Below are 12325 nucleotides of genomic sequence, written 5' to 3' on the forward strand. Positions count from 1 at the left end.
ACTCCATTACAGTCCTCATGTACATCAGAACCATATTAGCCTGTCCCTGCATCGATGTTATGGATGACAGGGATGTGACACAGGTATCAATTTATGCACAGGGTGTGTGAAAGTCATCGTAGCTGCATGGCTACACTACCTGACATGTATGCAGCATACATTACCCCTGACTACATTCTACACTGCAGTACATTGCAGCACTCTATCACAGTCACAGTGTGCATTAGAACCATGTTAGCCTGTCCCTGCATCGATGTTATGGATTACAGAGATGTGGCACAGGTATCATCATATGCACAGGGTGTGTGAAAGTCATCTTAGCTGCATGGCTACACTACCTGACATGTATGCAGTACACATTACCCCTGACTACATTCTACACTGCAGTACATTGTGACACTCTATCACAGTCACCTTGTGCATCAGAACCATGTTAGCCTGTCCCTGCTTCGATGTTATAGATGACAGGGATGTGGCACAGGTGTTATCATATGCACAGGGTGTGTTGCAGGTGTGCCAGATGCCGAGGGTGGTCCAAACATGTGTTACCATGTATGTGGGTGAGGGGTGTGGTTCCTTGGTTGGGGCGTGGTGATGTGATGTGTGTTGGTATGGGGTCGCCCTAGGTGTGGTTGCATAGTGTGTGGGTATGAATGCAGACAGTTCCGCCATGTGGCTGCCTTATACGGGTGATGTTGGACAGCTGCAGACCATACCTGGCAGGGTGTGCAGTTCACTGCCTCTGGCCAAGGACATGCTGACTGTGCCTGCCAGGGGTTCCATGGGCACGTGCAGGTACAGACTTTGAGGTGCTAATCTCCCCTGATGATGGCATATGTCCACTGGAACCATGTCTCACCTGGAACTGGCCAGGGCCACGTGCACAAGGCCTGCTATGGTGTGGTGTGGACAGCAGCCCCTGTGGTGTGCTGGGGCTGGTACTGCCAGTACAGGAGCAGCTGTGCATCCTGGCATGTCCACATTGACTGCCAGCTGTTGGTGTCTCTGGCCTACGTCCATGCAGCCATCGCACCACTTCCACCACACATTCTAGCACAGGCATACCATGATTGAGGAGGCCAACCATCTCACCCCACCGTCTATCCATGACCTCAGTATATTCACGGAAGGCACCAGCAAGTTCATGGAGGTTGCCACTTACAGCTGCAAAAGCAGACCTCTGCAGCCTCAGGACCTGTCTGGTGTGCATTTCCATACGTGCCTGTGCCTCCATTATAGCCTGAAACATGCTCCTGGTGGTACCAGTTGTAGCACCTCTGCCAGGTGCATGATGACCTGCAGTCCTCCCATGAGCACCACAGTACATCTGCCTATGTGGCAGCTTTCTGAACATCTGGCTATGCCAACTGTGACCCGACATAGTTGGCATGGACACCACACTTCCTGGTCATTGTCACCAAGCACCAACTGTCCCATTGCTATGGCCACATGTGATTGGGCTTGTAGGGGCACTGTAACTGTGTGCAGGCTTGGGGTGGCTAGGAGGGTGATGACACATGTTGGCACAGTGTCAGCCTCTGACAACCCCACCTGTGCCTCACATGTACCTTCATCATCATCAGTGTCTGTAGGGACACCTACCTCAGTTTGCGTGCAGGAGGGGCCCTGACCCACCTCGCCACCTGTGGGGGGAAACAAATACACATGTTAAGACCTGTACAGCATTGCATAACAGTACACACACTCACACACACTCACACTGACAGCCACCTTACTACCTCACTTTCCCTGAGTTTACAGACAGTCCCACAGTCAGTGACATATGTTCCCCATCCTGCATGGCACTTGTTAATATACACCTTCGTTGAAGGTTGTGCATCAGAGCTGGCAACTCGGCATGTAAAAATCTACTGCCAGTCATTAGTGGACCGGAGTTCCGCTGTGGTGACCCCTAACCGGGAAAAGCCAAAAGACACAACAACAACAACTACAGCCCATTAACATATCATTCCTCTCCATGCCTACACATGTGGTTACAACACCTGACCTGTTACTCCATCGCCTCCCTGACTTGGGTGGAGTAGGTTGTACATGGCTTCACTGCTGTCACCCTGTATTACCCTGTGTATGGGCAGTACTGGTGTACGAGGCCCCTATATGGTTGGGGCTGCTACATTCACTACATATGTCACACACTAGAGCCTCATACTACAGTCTTGCTCAGTCCATGCCACATCTGCTGCAAAAGTGATCCATCATGCAGACAACAGTACTACCTGGATACACTCACTGATGTGCTGTGGTAATTTCTCATTGCATTTGTAATGCTACATATGTGGGTAACCGGTTACCTATCTGCTGCTGGACATATGATGTGTATACCTGGTATGTACTGCACCTCCCAATGCATGCTCCATGCTACAGACCCTGTTATGCTATCAGCTGTCCTGTGTTCACATACCTGACAGGTTGTCCTGGTGTCCCATGTCTCACTCCATGTGCAGCACAATTCCAAGGGAAAGTACAACCCTGTGGTCAATTCCACTATTGCCTGTGCATACAGGGACACACACACACACACACACACACACACACACACACACACACACACACACACACACACACACACACACACACGTACACACACATCTGACATGCATCGTCCACACTCCACTAGATTGCACTTACGAACACAACCGAGACACACACACACACACACGCACATACACGCACACACACACATACACACACACACACACACACACACACACACACACACACACACCGCACTCCTACATGTGGATTTGCACAAAATTTGTACAGACAGTCCTACCATTACCCTTCTGTCAACATGCATTACATATGAAGCTCAACAGCATGCAGTGCAACTATAGTAACATCATGTTAGCAGTAGTATACATGAGTGTGAGGCATGGGCTTTGTTGGTAGGTGATGGCCCTTCCCCGTGTTAACACTGCACCCATGTACAAAGTGTTACTGTGGACCTGTTTTGCACCCTGCTTGTATTGTGCTCCATACCTCGCAGGTGTAGAAACCATTGATGCATCTGTAGTATTGTGTCAGCTATGTCAGCTCCAATGCTCACAGCCCCTATGTGTTGTAGCAACTCATACCTGGGATGATCTGTGAACAGCTATCATTTATGGATGCCTGATGTCTGCATTACAGATCACAACATCAGCAGTGCATGTATGACCAGTACATGACTATTACACTGACAACCAGTGGACCTTACCATGGCTGTGAGGGGTGCATGGTTGCAAGGTCTACTCATGTGCACATCCCTTGGAGTGCACACACTGCTGTCATGAGTGTTGTGGGGTCAGGGTTACGTCTGCAACATTAACTTAACCTGATTGTGTGCAGCTGCATCCATGGTGGTGTTGAGTCACACATGTCCCTACTGTAGGCCACGTGTCCTGCCACACTTCACATCCCTGTGGACACATTGCACATTGTCAGGATGTTAGTTATCTTGCATGTGTCTGTTGTACCTTCCCATACCCCAGCATGGTCTGTACTGTGATGTAGTGCATTTCACAGCAACAAAATGTGAACATGTACAGCATGCAGTATGGGTAGGTGCATTAGATGTGTGCATGGGATATCCCATAGCTATTACATGCCCAGTTTATCATCATGCATGAACACAAACCATACTCATCGGCTACGGGCTGCTGCCATGGTGGTATCCTAGAGGGACCTACATAGGAGTGTGAGAAAGCTGATGTCAGTGGCCACAGCTGTGGCATTCATAAAAGTTGAGTGCAGCATTATGTTACATCAACAATAGAATTGCACAATATTACAGCTTATACACAACTGTTTATTACTACTACACAGCAGCAGACTATGTATATGACATCTCAGTTTTGCATGATGTACTTGTACAAATGCAGATGCATACACTTGAGTGGGGTACCGATGTGCCCTGGAGCCTTACCTGCATGTTCCTCAGCTGGTGTGTCGTTGGCATCCACCTCCAAGATGTGCCCTGCCAGGTGTTGATGCTGCAGGTGGACAGGTGCCACAAGGCTGATGAGAAGCTCCTCCACACGGGTGAGGGGTGGATGGGCAGATTGCCCCCCCTGTTGCAAGGTGGTCCCTCCCTTATGGCAGCTGCATGCTGACGTACATGGCGAAGCAGGTCAGAGCAATGATGCCAGACCTGCTCATAGCTGCAGTTATGCAGTCCGACATCATTGAGCCTGTGGACTAGCTCGTTCCACAGGGCGGTCCTCTCCTGCTGGTCATGGGCTGTCCAGCCAAAGAACAGTACATAGTGCTGTAACAGGTGGACGATAATGATCACTGTTTCAGCAGTGCTGTATGGGGAAGACGACTATGCGACATGTTTCCTGGAAGACATAAGGATGGAAACAGGTCTGAGCCACCCATACAGCAAGGTTACCATAGTTCTTAATACACATATTTGTCTCTCCCCACCATATCAGTTACAACAAACCGTTCATAGACTGCAATTGTTATGTCAGCTGCTTACCTACCATTGGGACATATGTTGTATTGTACCAAGCTTTGTGCTATGTGTATATGCCATGGTTTGAGCTATGTGTTTGTAGCCATGCTCCCTGTGGGGACACTTATCTTTGCTGGCTTGTTAAAGATTATTTCACCTCACCTGCATGCCACCACTATATATATGTGTATAAATATACATCTGTGTATATATATATATATATATATATATATATATATATATATGTGTGTAGATATATGTTGTACGTTGTTGATATACCTGAGTGTCTGTGTATCTGTACACATACATGTTACATTTTGTATCACACAGATATGTGGAGTGCATACAGACATCTGGTCCGCATTCTGTAACTATCTTTCATTCAACAGCTGCACTGTTCTGCCTTACTGCAACACAGACAGGTGCCACATGTGAACACAGACTAACATTAGGGTGGTAAATATGGTGTGAGATTTCTGGTATGCCTATTACACACCTATGGCATTTATGCATGCTACATTACACATTAACATGACTGTCCTGCAAGTGGTGCGCTCTGACACCCACGTGTCTATCATGACAGCAGTACATCCACCACCAGCTATTGTCCACACTAACATAACATACACAGATATTATGGCTGACATCTTTGTCATTCATTGCTGATCTGCACAGTTGGTGGGTATGTCCCACTGCTTACAGGGACAGACAGTATTGTCCAGAGCAGTTGTTCAGCGGGACATCATTACAGGGAGAGCTACAGATGGCACATATCAAACATTTTACATCATATATCCTATTAATCTATACCACATACTACATTAAATTACATACAGTTGTGTTATACATACCTTTTATTCTTTGAATGGGTGTGACACCTTCCCGGTTGTGGCTTGTAGGTATTTGTTTCTCACTGTGTAAATTTTGTTTTATAAATTTTGCTTTTTTTTTCTCTCTCTCTCTTTCTCTCTCCCTCTCCAGTAGAGCGATTGAGTTGGTTTGAATGGATTGCAGCATGGCTTTTGTAGGTGATGCACATGATCAGGTGATGGACTCTGCACCAGTCAGTGTGCAACAGTTGCTGACTGCGTGCAGCCTGCTGTGTAGTGATTCAGTTAACCATTGTCATGGCAACCCAGTACTATAAATTTCTTACTCATGTGGGCGTTGACCCTTCACCTTTCCAGTATGGAGGACATCCTTCCTGTATGAGGGCAGTAGTGTTACAGACAGCAGGTTGCAGTACCTATTACAGCAGGGCTTGCAGACACAGGACAACTACACAATCTTAAGAAGTTCCAGGCCTACAGACAGAGTGAGTAGTGTTGTTATGTGCATTGTATACTGCTGGTCTTGCAGTGTTTGCGTGTACATAACAGTTTAGGATGGAATGCAGTCTGTCTGCATAGCTCTCAACAGTGGGCCTATCCACAAGATGGCCAGTGAATTGTATGTTTGCTTTTGCCTGTGCACCACACAGGTCTTGTCCTAGATATATCCCTGGTAATCTGTCTGTTGCATGCTATCAGTACATGGCTACTTCCAGTTGTGTTCCTGATGTGTTACTTCTGCATAAGGGTATGTTGCGATGAATCCTGTAACACCAGCAATTTTCAGGGTGTGTAACAGCAATATTACAAGTATGGCCCTGTGTTCCTGCCTCTGTCCTCCACATATATGGCTGGCTTTGCCCTGCTTTGATACGGTTAGGTGTTGTTTGGTATTGGCCTATCATTATTTACTGCTAGCATTCCTGCTATCATCCCAGTCATATCATGGACTCCCACGATATTTGTTGGTCAGGGTCCATACATGTGACAGATACATAGACATTATCACAGGTAATAAATGTCCCCCTAGGCCTTGACTACAGGGTGTAACAGGCGGCTGCTGAACTACATCTGTTATTCTTTATTGTTACCTATCTTGATGGCAAATCCTTTGTCTACAGTTGAACGAATTGACAGGCTTGGCCTGGACAGCATAGTATGTTATATATCCGCACTGTCTGCATCTACTTTTCTGTGTGGGCCTTGCATGCTTCACTAATTAAATAAGTCCAGATCTATAGGTAATGGCATACATTATTGTAAAATACACCGTTAAAGGTTGTCTGTGTATACATAACTGTGTGTCGTCTCATGTCCTTTGAATAGTGAGTGGGTTTGTGTTTGATGCAGTACTCCTGTTGAAGTGTAAATGTCATTTAGTAGGTTATACAGCAAAACAATGTTGATATACCGATTTCACATGGAAAATAGAATGTGCTGCAGTGGGACTCAAACCGGGAATGCATGCCGTTAGGTGGATACTCTGGCCACTACACTATTGCAGTTCTGCTTAATTTGCATATTTCTACTTTAATGTCATACCCATGCTCCCTTTTCCTGGCCACCGAGCTCCACATACACAGCATCCATCCATTCTCCAGTTGCTAGCCCTGCCGTACCACACCTCCACAAATTTCCCACTCTGCACGTCTAGGTACTCCTCCATTTTACTGTCTCGATGCAACCTTCTGTAGGCTCTTCATCCGTTTAGTCCAGGTACATTCGAGCCTTCCATTGATCCTCCTCCAATACTGGTGGAAACATCATTGTGACCCACGAAGTCTGGTGCGTCCCACCAGGGACAGACCTGTTGTTGTGTCACGAGTATACTTTGCTGACCTAAAGTGTTTCTCCCACTGGTAGCATCCTGCCAGGGGTTTGAGAAGCAGTGGTTTGCTCACACACCAGGCAAGCCTCATCTCTCGCTTCCGTGGATGAAACACCCCCCCCCCCACAGCGTGCCCCATTTTCCATACCTCTCTTCAGTATTATACAAGACTACTATTCTCACATTATGCATGAACAGGCACTGTTCATTGATACTCATAGACTGCTTGGAATACTGTGACTGAGCACTGTGCACGTTTGCTGGTATTAATGTACATACTTACATATATTTCCTATACTGATGACTGACTGTGCTGGATGATATGTTTGTGATAACAGCAACTGATTGTATATCTGCCATGCCTTCATGGTAACTCACTTGGACTATAGTGTGCAGGGGGGGGGACCTGGGAGTGCTGATTATGTTGTTACTGGGCATGATGAGGACTGTGGGCTACAGCGTGCCTGAGGCACGGCGGGGAAGTGTAGGCGGGTATGCACTGGTGTGCTCAAGGCTCAGACTTGCTGACCTCTGGTTACAGAGTCTTACACTGGGTTGGCCTCCACGTTTCTTAACCAGTGCGGGCATTACTTACCGCCGCCCAAACAGGCATACTCCCGCTTGTTGCCACATACCCACGTGCTACTTCATGTACATGTTGGTATTATACATGCTTAAGTCAGGTGTACATATCAGGTATGACTGTTCACAAAGGTCAGTGTAAGGTGAAGTGGGATTCCAGTTTAGGAGTTCTGGATAGGTTACACTCAGGTATTCGAGTTAGGTTTAGTTATACCATACCTGTGTTGTAGAGTAGATGTGAATAGTGAAGGTGTAGGCGGGTAAGTGGAGGGGGGACATTTCAACTCTATAGTAGGCCATTCAACTGATTGGGGGGGCAGTAGTGCAAGCTTGCAGGGTGTTGGGATATGTATGCATGGCAGGACAGGAGGTGTCAGTGTCAGTAGTTGGTGTAGGGGTATGGAATGCTAGTTGGGGGGTGGTGGACTTCACCAGGTGGTGAGCAGGTGGCGATCCAAGTGTGCTTGAGTTTTCCCTTCATGTGTTATTTACATGTGTAGTCTGGGACAGCTGCGGTAATACACCTGAGTTGGGGGTTCCAGATTCTGCCAATATAGTTGTGTGGAGAGTGTCACCTACTTGTGACTGTGAACATTACTACGAATGAAACTGGGGTCGATAGATAAGTGGTGTTATTGGGCCACACAGAGGGGCTGATAGTAGGGGACATGTCCAGGGATGTGCAGGACGGCTGACGTGAAGGTCCACAGCTGGCCATTTCTTCTACAGTGACAGCTGTGTATATACCCTGCCTTTGGGGGTAGGTCTGGACACTCACACCCCTTGGTGGAGGTGAGGACAGCAATAATACCTTGTGATGCCAATTAGTTTGGCTTACATGCCTACAGTGGGGTGTTGTGACCATGTGAACTTTGGTGTCATTTAGTGGGTTTGCAACAACACATTTGGTTATTCCTCCCTTTGCCCTGTAAACTAGATAGTGCTGCTGTGGGACTCGTACCAGGCATGGCTGCTCGTTAGATGTCGGGTCTGCCCAATGCACACTATTGCTTACATCCCTGGGGCGGTCCACATAGAACCACTCCAGCCAACACCTGCATGCCTAGACCCATAATTACATACCCATAGTTCCCCACCCACACCTGCTCTTCAGCACTCTTCCTTACTCCGGGTGCAGGTCGGGTCTGGCCACACCAGTATATACTGCCCACTCCCCACTTCTCGGGACCCATCACGTATGTTGTCTCGCCCCATGGATAATCAGGCTTTGCCAACCTTGTAGTCCGAGAACATACATGCCCGGCCATTGGACATCCGTGTAATGCCTGGAAACCCAAATATCCATAGAATTTTTGAGTTGTCCCACAAGGGACATTCTTGTCTTTGTTTCAAGATTAGACTTGGCAGGTCTCTCCCACTGGTAGTATCCTGCCTGTAGTCTGGGAAGCAGTGGTTTGTTTACTTTTATTGTGTGTTTGCATGTTTCTCCTGCCTAGCTGGGGGGGTGCTACGTGTTACACGTTTATTGATTGGGCCCCTCATCCCCATTGGCACGGCCTGTGAACATATGTAATTCTTAACTGCTGTATCATATCCTAGCTATATATATATATATATATATATATATATATATATATATATATATATATATATATATATATATATATATATATATACATGTGTATATTTACACACACACACACATATATATATATATATATATATATATATATATATATATATGTGTGGATCTACTACTATTCACTGAAAGCACTTTTCACTGAAACACATTTGACTGCACACTGTAAAATGACAACGAAGACTCTATATCAATGCATGACAGAGCTCAACTTAACCAAAACCAAGGTCAACAAAATCATAATAAGAACACTTTGGCAAACAGATTAAGGGGAAATAGAGAAAGAGCAGACGGTAATTTTAACCCCAGTACTCCTTCTGGTAGTACTGATTATATGCAACAGGGAGCTATCCCTAAAAATACTTCTACATATGGTGGAAACAACTATTTGCAGCAGCATCAAAAAAACAACAAGCGCTTCTTCAACAGATCGAAGAGGTAACTAATGAGCCAATGATACTGAAAATTATTACCAACAAAGATGGTGACTTTTTTCTATACAATTACTCTTGTATAGAAGTCGATTCCTCTTTTGTCGAATTACTTTCAAAAGGAAACACATTCATACCCAGTAGACATATGGACTTGGTCCAGAATATTAAGGACTTAAAACTATTTACAAGGAAATTAAAATCTAAAGCTACTTCTGGGGAATTCAGAACATACACCTTCGGCTTATTATATACCTAGTGACTATAATCCACCATTACACCCCACTCTTCAACTGTTTGAAACGCTTATGGAATTAGATCTTAGACATCTTGCTAATATAGATAATAACCTGTTTCTTAACAAGACTAGTTTTTGTAATGTTACTTCTGAAGAATATGTTTCTCTTAACCTTTTTAAAAACTTAAATGTGAGAGCTATTAAACCAGATAAAGGTGTGGGACTCACTTTATTTGATAATCATGATTACATTGATAGAGTCCTGTCTTTATTAGACAAAGACACCTACCACAGGGTGAGCCAAAACAAAGTTAATATAGCTTACAGCCGTATTAAATCGTATTTCAGTGACCTATTTATAGAAGGTTACATAGATATGGATATGTACAACTATATCAAGATTGAGTGGCCCAAAATACCTATTTTGTTTGCTACACCTAAAGTCCATAAAAACTTATTTAATCCATCATTCAGACCACTCATTGATGGACGAAACTCCATAACATACGCAAGTGCTAAACTTGTAGATAATATATTAAAAAAATATTTAACATCAGAATCACAAATATGTAAGGACTCATGGGCATTCCTCAAGAGAATAGATGAATTTGAATATAGCGAAGAGTGTAACTTTCTTACCATTGATGTAATGGATTTATATACTTCGATCCCACACGATGAGGGATTAGAATGGGTGAACATCTTTTTGGTTAAAAAAGGAGCACCTAGTAATGAAGTATATTTAGTTACATCTTTGCTGGATATAATCTTGACTAATAACTTCTTTTTATTTAATAAAGAATTATACCTACAAAAATGTGGAGTTGCCATGGGATCCCCAGTAGGGGCTAGCTTTGCCAATATGGTTATGGCCTACTGGGAGGAATATTTCTTACTTAATAAAGAAGAATATAAACCTAACATCATATTCTATACACGTTTCTTGGATGACATTTTCATCCTCTTCAATGGCAACAAAGATACAGCGAGTAAACTGATGAATTACTTGAATGATACTACTGCTTTTCTAAAATTTACTTTTGATTTTCAAGAGACTGTTACTAATTATTTAGACATATGTTTAGTTAAAGACAAAATTAGTAAACAGTTTCTTGCAAAAATTTACAGAAAAAGTACTTTTTGTAATTCTTACTTACATTTTACCAGCTTACATCCATACTCCTAGAAAAAAGCTATAGTTAAGGGTCAAGTTATCAGAGCAGCACGTATGGTTACCCGTGACAGTGACTTCCTTAGTGAATGTAAACTGTTGGAAGATATGTTTAGGTTTAGAGGTTATCCTGAGAAGTTTTTAACTAACATATTTGATGAAATTTATAGAAAAAGAAATTATGGACTCATTTTACCCATTTTGAAGGATAGAACCCGTGTCCTTACAACTGAGGTTGTGGAGGTAGATATGGTTGAATCTCACCCTTCAGACACTAGTTGTAATAATAGGTCACTGAATGTTAATGAGCTAGTCCAAAATACTAATGACACATTTGGTTACAGCAATTCTGTTTCTAATAACAGCTTTTGCAGCAGTTACATCATGACTTTTAGTCTTGAAAGTCATACAATAAGGGAAATCTTGTATAAGAATTGGCCTATTTTAAGTCTAGACAAAAAATGTGCTTACATGTTCAGTGACAGACCTAAAATTACCTATAGAAAAGGAAAAAATTTAAAGACATTATTGGAGAATAAAACATTCAATGATAAAGGCAAAGAAAAGGGAACTTTCAAGTGTGGCAACTGCAACATGTGCAAACACATTAAAAGCGGCAATAAGCACATTATTAACAAAATATTATACAAACTTAACCATAGATTGAACTGTAACACAAAATTTGTCGTATATGCCGCACTATGTAATGATTGTCCATGTTTTTATATAGGAAAGACGGAAAGACACTTTCGAGAGAGAATTTATGAACATGCAAACGCTATCTCTAAATTAAAATCTGATAATGCTTTAGCTAGGCATGTTACACTCTTTCCTAACCATCAGTTCAAATTTATTGGACTAGATCAGATAGAATTAGATAATCGAAAAGGCCCATTCAACTTATTGCTGGAGGAAAGCGAACTTTCATGGCAGTTTAGAACTAATGCCTTTACAGAACCAGGTTTAAATGAGCATTGCAACATAACATGCCTCTTAAAACTTAAAAGTTTGTCTAGATAGAACTGAACATTTATTAGCCTCTTCTTTTGGCTGTATGCTATTTTTAGATAGGTTCTTAGATATATTATTAGTCAATTTAGATAGTGACTTATTGGTGTCCCTGCTGCATATTTTTATTCATCATATGTTTTTTGGCTTACAATTTTATGATTCTACAGTATTATAT

Source organism: Protopterus annectens, chromosome 8.part1, assembly GCF_019279795.1.
Source record: "Protopterus annectens isolate FY-2018-M chromosome 8.part1, PAN1.0, whole genome shotgun sequence".
Classification (NCBI taxonomy): Eukaryota; Metazoa; Chordata; order Ceratodontiformes; family Protopteridae; genus Protopterus; species Protopterus annectens.